Raw genomic sequence first — 16182 nt, 5'->3', positions numbered from 1 at the left:
GGTGCTGCTCTCATACCACACATACCTCTCATTCCACGGGACACAAATATGCCTTTCATATTAGAAAGAAGACTCTTTCCTATATGCTCAGCCTTTCCAAGGGCCGTCAGTAAGCCCAGGGACAGATGTTTGTACCGAAGCTTACTTGGGTTTCCTAAAACCTTTATTTCTTCCCAGACAACTCAGTCTTATTCTCTGAAAGTTTATTCACTGAACTCATTAAGTGCTTTATTTGAGAATGAGATTTTAACATGTGTTTTCAAGAAAATACATAGTTTGAGAAATTATGTTCATATAATTAATAATTGTAAAGATCTAGAATGGGGGTGGCATGCTGGTGACAGCCACTTTTTTTTTTAAAACAGAATTTTGGGGTTATGAGGCCAAGGACACATAAGTTTATTTTTTATTATTTTTGGCCGAGCAGCATGTGGGATCTTAGTTCCCCGACCAGAGATCGAATCTGTGCCCCTGCATTGGAAGCACAGAGTCCTAACCACTGGACCTGCCAGGAAGGTCCTGGCAGCCACTTTCTTGTGATTTGCTCACTCCATTGTCTCTGTTCAGCTGTAAACAACAGGAGGTCAGGAACTGTTTTACTTCTCTCTGTATCTTCCTCAGAGCCTTGAACATGACTGGAGGTTAAGCAACGCTTTCTCAATTAAAATTAAGCAAATTGGCTTTCACGTTTCCTCTCCATTTCCAGGCACTCCAGAGTTCCTCAGGCACAAGTTCTAGTCTGCATCTTCATTGCTCTCTTTAGTGTGTTTTGATGCTGAATACTTTTTATTCATTCGTGCATCTCATTGATTTCTTCCCTCTTTCCCAAGGAGCTCAGCAGCTAAATAGAGAAACTGTTTCCGTCCGTGGGATGAGTCCTGTTTTCTCTATGATTTCCTCCAAAAGAAAGAGCAATAAATAAAGCAAGGCAAACATGAGCTGTGTCAACAGAGCAAAACACCTGCGGGACAACTCGAAGCTGACAAAGACTCATGCAACTTTTTAATGGCTTGTCCTCAATCCAGCAGTAAGATTTTCCTGACAGTAACTCTCTCCCTGCCAAAGAGAGCAGGACCCTTGAATCTGGTGGAGAAATTGACTATAAGACTGTACTGTGGTGTCTGGGGACGCTGGACAAAATTCGTGATTGCAATCTTGGTCACAGAAAGTTGTTGTACATAGATTAGCATATGAGACAGAAAATGATTCTAGTGATAGCAGCCAAAATATCTAAAATATATACAGGATGTAAGTCTGCAAAACAGTTTTACACAGATTATAGCCCCTCCTCCCCCAACACATACACACACACACACCCTGAACCAAGGGGGTGGATGTAATTTTGTTCGTTGTACAGATAAGAAATGGACTCTGAGCAATGGACGTATTAGTCACAAAATCACGTTCCTCCTTCATATTTCTGACTCCTATACATTAACCATCTGATTCCATTTATGAAGTATGTGGTCTTATTGACCTGTAGTAAAGCCATTTCTTAGCTTTGATACAATATCATATAATTCGTCAAGGCGGTGGTCCAGTGATTAAGACTTGGCCTTCCAAAGCAGAGGGTTGGGGAGCTATGATCCCCTCTGCCTTGAAAACATGAAATAAATGTTTTTCAAAACATGAAATAGAAGCAATATTGTAACAAACTCAATGAAGATTTTAAAAATGGTTCACATAAAAAAAAGTCTCAAAAAATTAAAATAAAATTCATTCAGGTGACTTCTGATTTAAAAAAATATAAAATTTCTCCCAATGGCCCATTAAAATAACTATGAAACTACAGAATTAGAGAAGTTATCCTAAAGGAAAATTAATATAGTTATACAACTTATTAGAATCTGGGGTAAATCTTGACCAACAGAAAAGTAGATTTGACAAATGTTATTGGAAAATATAATAAACACTTGTCTTGTGCCAGGCATGGTGCAAGGTTCTGGGAATGTATTTTTCAGTAAATACAATTGCAGTCACCCTTACAGAGTTCATAGTCTAGCTCTGCTGACTCTAATCTCTCAGACAGAGATTCATAGTGTATCTCAACTGCCTGAAAAGAGGTAGGAATATGCTTTTTACAATCCCAGTGATTCTTGCATTCAGACACCCTGTATCTGTAGCAACTGGAATGTTGGGTAGATGGTACTTAGTCTACAGTTCCTGATCTATCTCAATACCAGAGCACTGATTCATTCTTCTTGCTCCTTATGACACTCTCCATTCCTCCCTACCCGCTGTCTTTCTATATTTTTGCATTCGCTGAGAAGTAGGTATATAAAGAGGGCTTCCCAGGTGGTGCAGTGGTAAAAGACTACACCTGCCAATTCAGGAGATGCAAAAGACCTAGGTTCAATCTCTGGGTCGGGAAGATCCCCTGGAATAGAAAATGGCAACCCACTCTGGTATTCTTGCTTGGAAAATCCCATGGACAGAGAAGCCTGGAGGGCTACAGGTCATGGGGTCACAAAGAGTCGGACACGACTGAGCACAAAGCACACAGGTGTATAGAGCCCTTAGCATAGCTCTTGAGTCCTCATAAGTTCCCATGAATATTAGCCATTGTCACTGTCATTTTTATTTTTATGACTCAGCGGTGAGTACCGTTCCAGAGAGTGATGGCACAGAATGCAGGGCTCAGGAGAACTGATGGTAGTAAATCGCAGGTGTAGACTCCACGTGTCATGTTCCAAAGGCAGAGGGGCAAGATCGGAGAATGCCAGTAGGAGTGCCATATTAGGGTTCTCCAGAGAAACAGTACCAATGAAATTTATATGGAAAGAGATTTTTTCATAAGGAATTGACTCACCCAATTTTGAAGAGTGAGAAGCCCCAGGAGCTGCAGTGGGCAAGCTGAAGACTCAGGAGAACTGATCACGTTGTTCAAGTCTAAAGCTGGCAGGTTTGAAGAGCCAGTATTTCACCTTGAGTTCAGAGGCAGAGAAAAAAAGCAATGCCCCAGCTGGAAGGCAGTCAGGCAAAAGGAGTTCCTTCTCCCTCAGCCTTTTTGCTCTTTTATGCCTTCAACTGGTTGGATAAGGCCCATCCACATTGCGGCAGGTAATCCGCTTTATTCAGTCTGCTGTTGTTCAGTCGCTAAGTCAGGTCCAGTTCTTTGCCACCCCATAGACTGCAGCATGCTGGGCTTCCCTGTCCTTCACCATCTCCCAGAACTTGCTCAAACTCACGTCCATTGAGTCAGTGATGCCATCCAAGCATCTTGTCCTCCCCTTCTGTTACTCAGTCTACTCATTTACATATTAATCCTATCCAGAAACCCTCACAGACACACCCAGAATTATGTTTGATCAAATATCTGGGCACCCTTTGGCCCAGTCAAGTTGACACAAAAATCAACCATTCCAGGTACCTAGTAAGGATATTAATTTTTCAGTGACTCCATCATTTTGAAGTGCAAGGGGTGAGACGGCACAAGTAGAATCACAACCACTGAAAAGACCCTAAAAACTGGAAAGTGGACAAGTAGAATTTTAACCTGCTCTCAAATGGTAGATTTGAGAAGGGAATTTCAGCTTCCCACAAATATACAGAGAGGGACCAGGACAGTCCACATTTCTGTCTGTTGACAAAAAGTGCGAGCAGATCTTATTGAAGAATGAGGAGCAGAAGAAAAATAAGGGTCTATAAAATATGGTATAAAGCTAGAGGAAGAGAATAATCTCCACAAAGTTTTGAAGAATTTCAGGAATCTCTTTGCCTTCCTCCACAAAGTGCAGGAAAATGCTATCTCAGTGAATGAAAGCAGAATGACAAAGAGGGAAGAAAAAGTCTGAAAGATGACAGGATGAAATAAAAAGGCAAAGTAAGGTTTAAAAAGCAAAGTGAGTAAAATAAGAATTCAAAAAAAAAAAAAAAGACAGCACAGGTAAGATAAAATTGCTTTCATTTATGAGGAAAACATACTGACTTTTCTGAATATGCAAGGGCTAAGGAAATACCTAGTGTTTCTTCCCTTAGTAGTTGCTACTATCCAGAATTGCTCTGGTTGTTCTAGTCATCATGTAAAATAAGAAAATTAAATCAATATAAATATCAGGAGAAGAGGAAAGAGAAGCTCTTAGAGCTATGGAGAAAGTTCAGTAAGTTGGTTGGTTATAAAATAAATATGCAAATTGGTTATTTTTCTGTATACCAATAAATGGTTTGAAAATCTGTAAGCATAAATCACTATAAAGTATAAAATACCCAAGAATAAGCATAATAAGGGCTTCCCAGGTGGCGCAGTGGAAAACAGTCTGCCTGTCAATACAGGAGACTCAAGTTCCATCCCTGGGTTGGGAAGATCCCCTGGAGTAGGAAATGGCAACCCACTCCAGTGTACTTGCCTGGAAAATCCCATGGACGGAGGAGCCTGGTGGGCTACAGTCCATGGGGTCGCAAAGAGTCAGATATGACTGTGCATACATGCACACAAGCATATTAAGAAATAGGAATGACATGAAAAAAAGCTACAACTTCACTGAGAGTAATACAGGAAGACAACTGAAGAGAATACCCATATTCATTAATAGGAAAATGCAGTATTCTATTCTTATGTACTAAAAGTGAATTCTTTCCAAATTAATGTATCCATTTAATACGATTTGATTAAAATCTTAATGGGATTTCTTGAGATGACTCATCAAACAAGAATAGCCAAGAAACAAATTAGAAGAATATTACTAAAGAAAGAGGCTTACTTTACCAGATTATCACTAATGGTAAATGATGGTAAACAAGGCACACAATGGGTTTTCAGCTCTGATCTTGTTCTGCCATCCTGGCTCAGCTTTCCGCCTGCTGGTGCACCTGAAATCTAGCGGGAACTTGGAAGTCAACACGTCCAAAGCCCCCCTCCCAAAATAGCTCTCAAATTATCAATTGAATCTGAGTCGTGTGGATTCAGACTGTCCAATACTTCTGTTTCCACTATGACTATCCTGATCAGGCTCTTACCTCCCTATACCTAGGCTTACTGCCGCAGTCCTTGCTCAGATTTCTGACTCTATTCTCTTCTCTGTATGTGGGCTCCATCCAGTATTTCCTCTGCCAACCTTGGTGCTACTTGATTAGCTCCTGTGATATCACTCAGTTCCATGCCTCAGAACTTTTAGTGAACTTGCCCCGCCCCAGCCCCCACCATTTATCTACTATATAGACTCTCTGCTCTTTAGATTAATTTCGTTAAAGGTTCTGGACTTTTCAGTCCTTACCTGTCTTCTCAGCTTTCTCTCTCATGAACCTTCTTCCTGCCAACTATGGTCCAGTCAATCTGAACTGCTCACTGGGCCCTGAGGATGCACCCTACTTTGCTATTTTTGTGATTGTACTAATTCTAAAATGCCCTTTCTTCCAATTCTGCATGTCCCAGTTTTACCCCTTTTAATCTCATTTCACTTCTAATTGATTCCCTAGACCTTGGGGTTTTCCTGTATGTCCTTTGGTACCTCGTGTTCTACCTCAAAGCATGATTATTTCTAGAAAAGTTTTAATCTATTCTACCAGAATATAAATTCCCTACAGGACATTGCTTATTCATCTGTGTGTGTTCATAGCCTCCATCACAATGCCTGACAAAGAGTAAATGATCATTTTAAATGTTGAAGTCATTAATTCATGGACATGCCTACAATTGACCCAAATAATTGAAAGCTTAACAAGTATTTTCCCTGGTGACTCAGACGATAAAGAATTTGTCTGCAATGTGAGAGACCCAAATTTGATCCCTGGGTTGGGGCAATCCTCTGGAGAAGGGAACCACAACCCACTCTAGTGCCTAGAGAATTCCATGGACCGAGGAGCCTGGTGAGCTACAGTCCATGGGTTCTCTGAGTGACTAACACAACAAGAATTTAGTTAAAGGAAAATGAGTGACATATACTGAGCTGTCCATTCAAGAAACTCTAGAAATAGAACATTAAAACACTAATAGCTTTTGATCATTGTGTGGTTTTCCAGGAATGTTTTTGTTTTTTACAATATCAGTCTTTCTTTATATTTTCAACCTTCTCTAATTTTTTCATTTCTTGACTTTTCAGAATGAACAGAAAGAAACCTAGTTTTTCTTATTCAGCCATTTCATTCCATTGGCATAGACAAGGAGATAAATTAAACAGATATTTATGAAGGTGATTCAACTAAGATTTTATGTCCCTTAGTCTTCATGTCAGGCAATCTTGATACACCCAGGAAAGGTCATTTTAAAAAGGAAAAATAGTTTGTCATCAAAATAGTTTTCTGTAATATTAAAAAACCAGATGAGCATGATGCAAATATTAAAATTTTGTGAAATCATATAATCAGTTTTATAAAAGGCATTTTGCTGTTGTTCAGTCGCTCAGTTGTGTCCAACTCTTTGTGACCCCATGGATTGCAGCACGCCAGGTTTCCTTGTCCTTCATCATCTCCTGGAGCCTGCTCTAATTCCTGTCCTTTGAGTCAATGATGCCATCCAACCATCCTGTCCTCTGTCGTCACCTTCTCCTCCTGCCTTCAATCTTTCCCAGCATCAGGGTCTTTTCTAATGAGTTGGCTCATAAAAGGCTTATGAGTTCTATTTAATAGAAATAATTGACCATATTACTTGAAGTGCTTTGCCTTAATTAAATCCTCAAAATAAGATGAGCGTTATTCCCATTTTGCAGATTGGAAAACTGAGGAAAGAGTGGTTGACCAAGTTTGCAAAGCCAGGATTCAGTTTAGCTAGGATTTGGACCTTGGCCATGTGAGAGCAGAAGTTGATGCCTTAACTGCTGTTCTATTTTGACTCACCATAAAAGATAATGGAGTACTTTCCTTCTTGTTGCTGCTAAATACAACTGAAAACCTGGACAGTATATAGAAAACAAACATAAGAAGACTACATGACAAGATATTCTGTGTCAGTAGACATTAGGGAAATGCAAATTAAAACCACAATGAGCTCTTACTACACGCTTATCAGAATGGCTACAATAAAAAATAATGATAACACCAAATGCTGGCAAGGATGTGGAGAAACTTGATCACTCACACATTGCTGGAGGGAATGCCAAGTGGTAGAGTCACCCTGGAAAACACTTTGGCAGTTTCTTAAAGAAAAACCAAAACCCTGTAATTAGCATTTGACTCAGCAATTGCACCCATGGGTATTTATCCCAGAGAAATGAAAACTTACGTTCATGCAAAAACCTGTACACAAATATTTTTACTGCTGCTTGATCCGTGTAACAGCCCCAAACTGGAAAGAACCCAGATGTCCTTCCTCACATGCATAGTAAGACAGACTGAGAGATGGCCACATCATGGAGAACTACTCAGTAATCTCAAGGAACGAACTGCTGATACACACGACAACATGGATGAATCACCAGAGAATTATGTTGAGTGAAAAAAGGTGACCCCAATAGGTTACAGACTGTGTGATTCCATTTATACAACATTCTTGAGATGACAAAATTATAGAAATGGAGGACACTGTAATTGCCGAGAGTTAAGAAGAGGTGTGGAGTGGGAGAGATACGTGGATTGCAGAACAAGACAGCCAATTCTTGGTTGCAGAACAGATGATGTTACGGTGGTTACCTCAAGACACCACATCCCCTTAAGTGATGGTAAAAACATATTATGGAGACCATTTTCTCCTCACCAAGTGATGGTAAAAACATAGAGACCGTTTTCCCCTCACCCACCTACCTACGTTAATGCTTCCTGTTCCCACCTTGATCGTGTACCTGTCAAGTCTTTCATACATTTTAAAGCGGTTTCAGTTTTAAAGCTTCAATGTTTACTTCAAATTCCCATTAATTGGATTTATATACTGTTCTCCAGGAGACTAAGAAGTAAAGCTTTATGTTTTTATTAAAGTCTTTGAAGTATTGGGGGTTATTTTGTTTCTTAAAATCATAGAATCAAATCTTAGCTTAAAAAATCTTTTCTATGGAAATAAGGAAGAAGGGAAAAAAATCCTTTTGGAAGGGATGAATACTCTTCTATACCACTCAGAAAATCAAAGCTATTTTGATAAGTTTTAATTGCCGCCTCACCCTACTTGTTTCACTTCAATTTGAAACCAGAATAACTTTCTGTTGCATTGCCAGATGGCCAGTGATTTCATGGTGACATCGCCCACAAGTGCTTTCATGAAGTCTCACATTTCTGGGCTAAATCAGAACTTCTGAAATGCCTTCTGCTCTGGAATAAAAGAGCGCAGAGATGGGAAGCTTTATACACTTTTTGAAGAGTCAAGCTTCTGCAGACTTCTGTGATGTAACCATTCTCTTTTCTTCTACTTGCAACCAGAGCAGTGGGTACCAGTCTTGGCTGTAGGATGCAATCACCTAAGCAGTTTTCAAAAACACTGATGCCTGTGCCCCATCCCCAGAGGGCTGTATTAATAGGTTTCCACTGTGACCTGAGTCTCAGGAGTTTTTTAAATTTAATTTTTATTTTATATTGGAGTACAGTTGATTTTCCATGTCATATTAGTTTCGGCTGTACAGTAAAGTGGTTCAGTTATACATATACATATATACATTCTCTTTCAGATTCTTTTCCCACACAATATTGAGTAGAATTCCCTATGCTATACAGTACGTCCTTGTTGATTATCTCTTTTACGTATAGTAGTGTGTATATGTTAATACCAAGCTCCTAACTTATTCCTCCCCCCCCCCCACATTTTCCCTTCGATAACCAGAAGTCTGTTTTTGAAGTCTGTGAGTCTTTCTATTTTGTAATTAAGTTCATTTGTGTCACCTTTTTCAATTCCACATATAAGTGATATCATATATTTGTCTGACTTTACTTAGTAGGATAATCTCTAAGTCCATCCATCTTGCTGCAAATAGCCCTATTTCATTCTTTTTAATGGCGGAGTAATATCCCATTGTATATATGTACCACATCTTCTTTATCCATCCCTCTGTTGATGGACATTTAGTTTGCTTCCATGCCTTGGCTATTGTAACTACTGCTGCTATGAACATAGGGGTGCATGTATCTTTTTGAATTATGGCTTCCCTGGTGGCTCAGACGGTAAAGCGTCTGCCTGCAATGCGGGAGACCCTGGTTCGATCCCTGGGTCAGGAGGATCCCCTGGAGAAGGCAATGGCAATCCACTCCAGCACTCTTGCCTGGAAAATCCCATGGACAGAGGAGCCTGGTAGGCTACAGTCCATGGAGTCGCAAAGAGTCGGACACGACTGAGCGACTTCACTTCACTTTCACTTTCTCAGGGTATATGCCCAGGAGTGGGATTGCTGGATCATATTATAGTTCTATTTTTAGTTTTTAAAGGAACCTCCATACTTTATCCATAGTGGTTGTACCAATTCACATTCCCACCAACAGTGTAGGAGGGTTCAGGAAGTCTTTTAGAGCTCCTGGAAATTAGTCTGGATTATGAAGCACAAATCTTTATGCATTTGATCAAATCCACGTGCTATTTAATTTGCTGTTTTTATCAACTCAGTTCCTAGCCTGATGAAGCTGCAATTTTCAAAATTGGAATTGGAATTCTAAATTAGATTTTACATCAAGGTTCTAAGTTCCCTCTTCAGTAATTAGCTCAATTTTTAAAATTAGTAAATTAGGGCTTCCCTGGTGGCTCAGTCGTAAAGAATCTGCCTGTCATTGCAGGAAACATGGGTTCAATCCCTGGTGCAGGGAGATCCCATATGTCGCAAAGCTACTAAGCCTGTGAGCCACAACTATTGAGCCTGTGCTCTAGAGCCCAGGAGCTGCGACTACTGAGCCCTCAGCCTCAACTGCTGAGGCTCACGAGCCCTGGAGCCCATGTTCTATAGCAAGAGAAGCCGCCACAGTGAGAAGCCCACGCAGACAACTGGAGAGTAGCCCCCACTCTCTGCAACTGGAGAAAAGCCCGCCTGACAATAAGACCCAGTGCAGCCAAAAACAAATAAATAAAAACAAAAGAAATAATTTTTAACAATTAATTAAATTAGTAAATTAGTGACCTTGATCTTGGTAATCATTCTATATCTATGTATATAACATCATCAGGTTGTACCCTTTAAATACAGCTCTATTCATCAATTATTCCTCAGTAAAATAAAATGCTCCTAAATTTTACTAGTAAAAAACTTTAGTGAATCAGATTTTGCAGTTTGGGTGTCCTTGAACAAACTGGAGGTCCCTGACATGTAGCAGGTTGTAATTTGGCTGTAGCACAAATTTGAATGAGACGCTTCACAGGCTGGAGAGCTGGGGCAGGTATTTTCCATTCAATTTTGCAATTTTCCTATTGTTATGGCTAGGCTCACTGTATGGCATCTTTATGCGCACCTTTAGAAATGGCTGGAGAAAATGTTGGTGAAAGTGAAAAGATCAGTTCACTTTTGAAGTGAAGATATCCATCAAAAACATTCCACTGTTAACCATTTCCATGTTTCTGTAATTCATGTATTTACCTTCCTGCCCCCATGCTCCACCCCCTCAACATATGCAATCATATTCTCCACCATTTTCAAGAGCCACTTTTGAACACTATTTATTTATTTGGCTGCTCTGGGTCTTAGTAATGGCATATGGGATCTAATTCCCTGATCAGAGGTTTAACCCTGGGCCTCCTGCATTGGGAACACAGAGTCTTAGCCACTGAACTACCAAGGAAGTCCCCTCAAGACCCTAATATTTCTATAGTGTATTTTAGCAAAAGAAGTAGCAAGTATCTCTTCTTTCCCAACTCTACCTCCTTATCACCATTCTGTTTTTCCTATGACTTCACTCTCATCCTTTCTTTGCCCCAGAGTGTACACCCTCCCAACTGAAAATAGAAAAACTATCATATGCTGTTTCTGTTAGTACCTTGTGAATGTACTGAAGCCTTTTTTATGGCTTGGTATATGGTCAGTTCTCATCACTGTTTCCTGGGAGCCCTGATGGCAGAGGAGTTTGATAGATACATATTTTGAGCTTGTTAATTATGTTTTTCAGGTCCTCAGTGTTTTTATTCACCTATCAGTTTGCCCTGACAAAGACTGAAGAAAGGCATGTTAAATTTGTCATTTACAAAATGGAAGTAATGCTTTCTCATAAATAATTTTAGGGGAAGATGGTGATCAAATGGTGATCAAGGTGCTGCTGCTTCTCATTCCCCATTCTCAATTCCACACCTCAAAGACAAATGCTGTTAAGAGTTTCTGATTTTCATTGTGTTGTGGAAATAGATCAAATAGGTTGTATTGTATAATATATTATGTCTAAATATATTGTATATGTTATAGAATCTGTTTCTGATATGTCTTCAGAGCTTATTTTGGGTGTTTAGTCACTCGGTTGTATCGTGTCCGACTCTTTGCAATCCAGTGAACTACAGCCCACTAGGCTTCTCTGTCCATGGGGATTCTCCAGGAAAGGACTAGAGTGGGTTGCCATGCCCTCTTCCAGGGGATCTTTCCAACCCAGGGATTGAACCCAGGTCTCCCGCATTGCAGGCAGATTCTTTACCAACTGAGGCACCAGGGAAGCCCAAGGATACTGGAGTGGGTCGCCTATCCCTTCTCCAAGAGATCTTCCTGACCCAGGAATTGAACCGGAATCTCCTGCATTGCAGGCAGATTCTTTATCAGCTGAGCTACAGGGAAACCCAGAGCTTATTTTTAAAGAACTAAAATACTGCAGCTAAACCCTTGCCCCACCCCTCTTTTCTGTCCTTCCTTCTTCCCTTCTGAAGTTGATGTGTATTATTCTATGATTTTTATACTTTTCATTCAGATGTGTTTATCATAAACAATATATGTTGCACATATGGATACATGCTGCTGCTGCTGTTGCTGCTGCTGCTGCTAAATCGCTTCAGTCCTGTCTGACTCTGTGCGACCCCTTAGATGGCAGCCCACCAGGCTCCCCCGTCCCTGGGGTTCTTCAGGCAAGAACACTGGAGTGGGTTGCCATTTCCTTCTCCAATGCATGAAAGTGAAAAATGAAAGTGAAGTCGCTCTGTCATGTCCGACTCTTCGAGACCCCATGGACTGCAGTCTACCAGGCTCCTCTGTCCATGGGATTTTCCAGGCAACAGTGCTGGAGTGGGTTGCCATTGCCTTCTCCAATATGGATACATAGGTATATAATATTTATTCAAACTGCTCATCTCTTCACAACTTACCTCTTCACTCAACATAATTCTCTTGATATAAATTGATATTTGTTGATATATTCATTTTACACGCTAAATAGACTTGTGTTGCTTACATAAAACTGATTTTATCTTTCACCTACTGAAGAACATATTATATCTGATTTTTTAGAAAGGAGTACTTTATACTTTCTACTTGGATACAAAAGGGGCAGTTTCTCTGGGGGAGACATATAGAAGTAAATTTTTTTCTAGAATAGAATATGTAGCTATTCAATTTTCCTAGCTATTATATTTTTAAATGTGCTTGGCAAAATAGTTTTCATTTACTCAACACATATTTTATTGGGTGTCTAGTATAAGCCAGGTCTGTTCAAGGCACAAGGATTTAGCCATAAACAAGAGACACATTTCCCGTTCTTCTGAGGTTTACATTCGAAGCTGGGAAGAGAGGCAATAAATAAAAATATAAAACACCAGGTGGCAATTAGTGCTTTGAAAAATTAAAGTCTAAAGGGTGGTGAGAAAGCAGTTGGCTTGGGGTAGGGTGGGTGGATACTATACTATTTTAAGTGGGGGCAGGGGATCAGGGAAGACCTGTCTAGTAAAGTGGGAACAGTAGGTGAGCTGCAGGAGCATGTGCGTGTGTGTGTGTGTGTGTGTGTGTGTGTGTGTGTGTGTGTGTGATGAACAGCAAGGGTATGGGTGTGGCTGCACTAGAACCGGTAGCCAGGAGGTGGATCAAACAGAACCAAGGTAAACCATTGTAAGAATTTGGAGGACTTCCCTGGTGGTCCAGTGGCTAAGACCCTGTGCTCTCAATGCAGAGGGCCTGGGTTCTATCCCTGGTCAGGGAACTAGATCTCACTTTCCACAGCGAAGATCCAGGACAGCCAAATAGATAAAATAATTTTTTTTTTAAGTTAGGACTCTTTTTCCAAGTGAAATGGGAAGCCAGTAGATGGTTTTAGGCAAAGAAGTGACGTGATCTGACTTAGGTCCTAAAAGGGATGACCCTGGCTCCCATGTTGAGAGCAGACCTAAGTTGTGGGCAGAAGCTCCAACACTGTAAAACTGTCATCTTCATTCAGGTGACAGATGATTGGCTTGGATTTGAGTAAGAACTATGGAGGTGAGTAGAAGCTGGATACGATTTGACGTTAGAGCTGAGAGTTTACTGATGGTCAGATGTGGGGTGTGAGAGAAAGTCAATCAAGGCTGCCTCAAAGCTTTTGGTCTCAAGCAACAGGATGATGTTAATACGGGAAAAAGAGATGAAGGCACCTTACACTTGAGACCTCTTTTGAATCTCAAGGTGGAGATAACAGTCATGACAACTTTTGCAGACCATCCAGGGGGCAGGGCCTGAGCAACCAGAGTTGCTACTTGCTGGTTTGATGAATTTATGTCTCCCACCTGCAGTGTGTAAGAGCTTCTGTTTTCATCAACACTTCAACACTGGATGTTATCAGACTTATTTTTGCCAGTCTGATGGATTTGAAATGGTCTCATTATCATTTTAATTTGCATTATCCTGATTCCAGTGATACTGAGCATCTTTTATGGTTAGTGCCCACATGTGTTTCCTCTTTTGTGAACTGCCTATTTATCTCTTTGTATTTTATTTATTGGTTTATAGGGGCTCTTTATAAACTGTCGATATAAATCCTTGGTGAGTTATATATCAGCAACATACATCGTCTGCTAGTTCATGGCTTGTCTTTTCACATTATTTATGTTATTGAGTCACTCAACACTTCTACATTAAATACCGTAAGAATACTATCCATAACTCCCTATAACCATTGAGGAAATTACTACCATTAACACTTTTTTCACCTTTCTTTGTCCTTTCACCTCTCAATTTTTTGTACCCTCATTTTTATTCTAGTATATTATACTGACAGCATTGTTACTTTTCGTTTTAGTACTTTTCTTTCAAGATTTACAATGTGTACCTGCTATATAATCACGAGAATAATCAGTTGTTTCATTCCTTTTATATTTTCTCCAAGTCCTCTCTTAGTGAATGACACGATCATATCAGAGAATTGTTTTGAGGAAAGGTGATGTATTTCCCAAATCTTTATATAGTTGAGAGTGTCTTTCTGCAGCTTTTTTTTTTTTTGGCTGTGGTGCTAGCCACGTGGCATGTGGGATATTTCGGATCAAACCCATTCCCCCTGCCTTGGGAATGGGGAGTTTTCAGTGGAGTGGGTCCACTTCACTGGACCACCAGGGAAGTCATCTGCTTCTTTTAAATGTGGATGGCTACATGATTGTCATCTTTGTCACATTCTTTTTTTCTTCAAAACTCTGTTTCTATCAATTTATACTGAGAAAAGTTCTGCAGTCAGTAATGTTTTTCCTTTGGATCAGAGGTCAGCAAACTTTTTCTGGAAAGACCCAGATAGAAAATATTTTAGGCTTTGCAGGCAATATGGTCTCTTGCAATTAAAGTTCTGAAGCAGCCACAGACAAGTAAACAAATAACCACGGTTGTATTCCCATAAAGCTTTATTTTCTTTCTTTGTTTTCCCCCCAAAACAGGCAGCAGACTGGATTAAATCTGTGGGCTATAATTTATCACCCCCTGCTTTAGCCAATTCACTTTTAAGATTCTTTTATTTTTTAAAGTAATCTAAGTTTAACAACTTCCCCCTCCCCACAAGTAGATATTCTCTTTTAATAATTCCTGAAACATGGTGAGTCCTTCTAATCTTTGGCATTACAAAAAAAGTTCGCATATAGTTTAGACAAAAGCTAAGCTCCTATACCAAAAAGATCTTAGAAATACAATGGTCCTTATATATAGAAGTGGCGAGATGGAAGGCTGTGTCTGTTTCTGGTATTAATAGCAATCCCGAAGTAGTCACTTCAGGCCTGCCATGTCTCTGGCATCTTCCACAGGTGACTTCCATTTGTGGGTCAAAGGAGATGCTGACATTCTCAGTACCTACTGTAAGATTCCCAGATAAAACATAGGTCACCCTGTTTACTTTGAATTGTAGATAAACAACAAATAATTCTTTAGTACAAGTATGTCTCATGCAGTAATTGAGATATACTGAAAATGTGTTCCTTTACCTGAAATTCAAATTGAACTGGGCATTCTTTATCTTTATTTGATAAATCTGGGAATCCCTTTTTTTCTGCCATCATGAAGAGGACAAGGGGATAGAAAGGCACAGGTTCAGTCTTTTAAGGGAAACCTTGAGAGTGGCAGACCCTCATTCCTGCCCACCATTCATTGGCTTGAATTTAGTCTTAGGGCCACACCTAGTTAGAAGGAAGGTTGAGAAGCCAGGTCTAGCTTACTGACCATGTGGCCAGCCACAATGCTATTTTTATGAAAGGAGAGAACAGATACAGGAGGGTATATTACATCTTTTAATAATTTTCTTAGTTCCATTACTTTTAAACTCTTTGTTAGATGCACTGGTTTCTCCAAATTGGATTTTGGTTACTTGTCCTCCTTATTTTTCATCTCCTATCTAATCATTTTTACCTTTTTGTTTTTTTCTTATATATTTAAAGTGTTTTTTAAAAGCCTGTCATCCTTCCCGTTATTTTCCGCCAGATGTTTCTTCTCTTTTTTTGTCCCTGCTGTACCCATGTGAGATCTTAGTTCTCCCAACCAGGGATTCAACCTATGCCCCCTGCTTCCCCTGAAGTATGGAGTCCTAACCACTAGAACATCAGGGAATTCCCCAAATGTTTCTTCTTATTCCTTATAATTCAGTTATTATACACACACATAGAGAGAGAGAGAGAAAAAGAGAGAGACAGTGGCTGAATTATTTTTGAATGGATTCAGCCAATAAAGAGCCACAGTAGGAGGTTAGAAGAAGGCAAGAGAGTCGGTTCATAGAAAGTGGCACAAGACTGGGCTCTCTCTTAGTTGCAATATCTATTTTTTTTCTTTCTGTGTTGCAATTTTAGAAAATGAAAATATAATTGAAAAATCCTTGGGGAGACAAGTGATGCAAGCATGCAGCTACGCTACTGAAGCCCAAATGTGAATTGCCCTATCTCATCGTGCAAACCTTTCCTATCTGAAAGTAGAATCCTTGGTTAATTGACCTTGGGATTAGAAGAGAATGCAG

The 16182-nt window shown here is 39.9% G+C and overlaps 1 long non-coding RNA gene across 1 annotated transcript; it reads right to left on the bottom strand.

Annotated features, from left to right (window-relative positions):
• Positions 1–218: 218 nt before the first annotated feature.
• Positions 219–4922, bottom strand: LOC129625439 (uncharacterized). Its single transcript, XR_008701443.1, has 3 exons — positions 4706–4922; positions 2810–2924; positions 219–887 (listed from the first exon to the last, which is right to left on the bottom strand). It is a non-coding gene; the product is annotated as an uncharacterized LOC129625439 (long non-coding RNA).
• Between the last annotated feature and the right edge of the window lie 11260 nt (positions 4923–16182).

This window comes from Bubalus kerabau, chromosome 13 (assembly GCF_029407905.1).
Source record: "Bubalus kerabau isolate K-KA32 ecotype Philippines breed swamp buffalo chromosome 13, PCC_UOA_SB_1v2, whole genome shotgun sequence".
In the NCBI taxonomy this organism is placed as follows: domain Eukaryota; kingdom Metazoa; phylum Chordata; class Mammalia; order Artiodactyla; family Bovidae; genus Bubalus; species Bubalus kerabau.
Note: the sequence above shows the minus strand (reverse complement) of the source record. Positions and strands in the feature narration are given on the sequence as shown.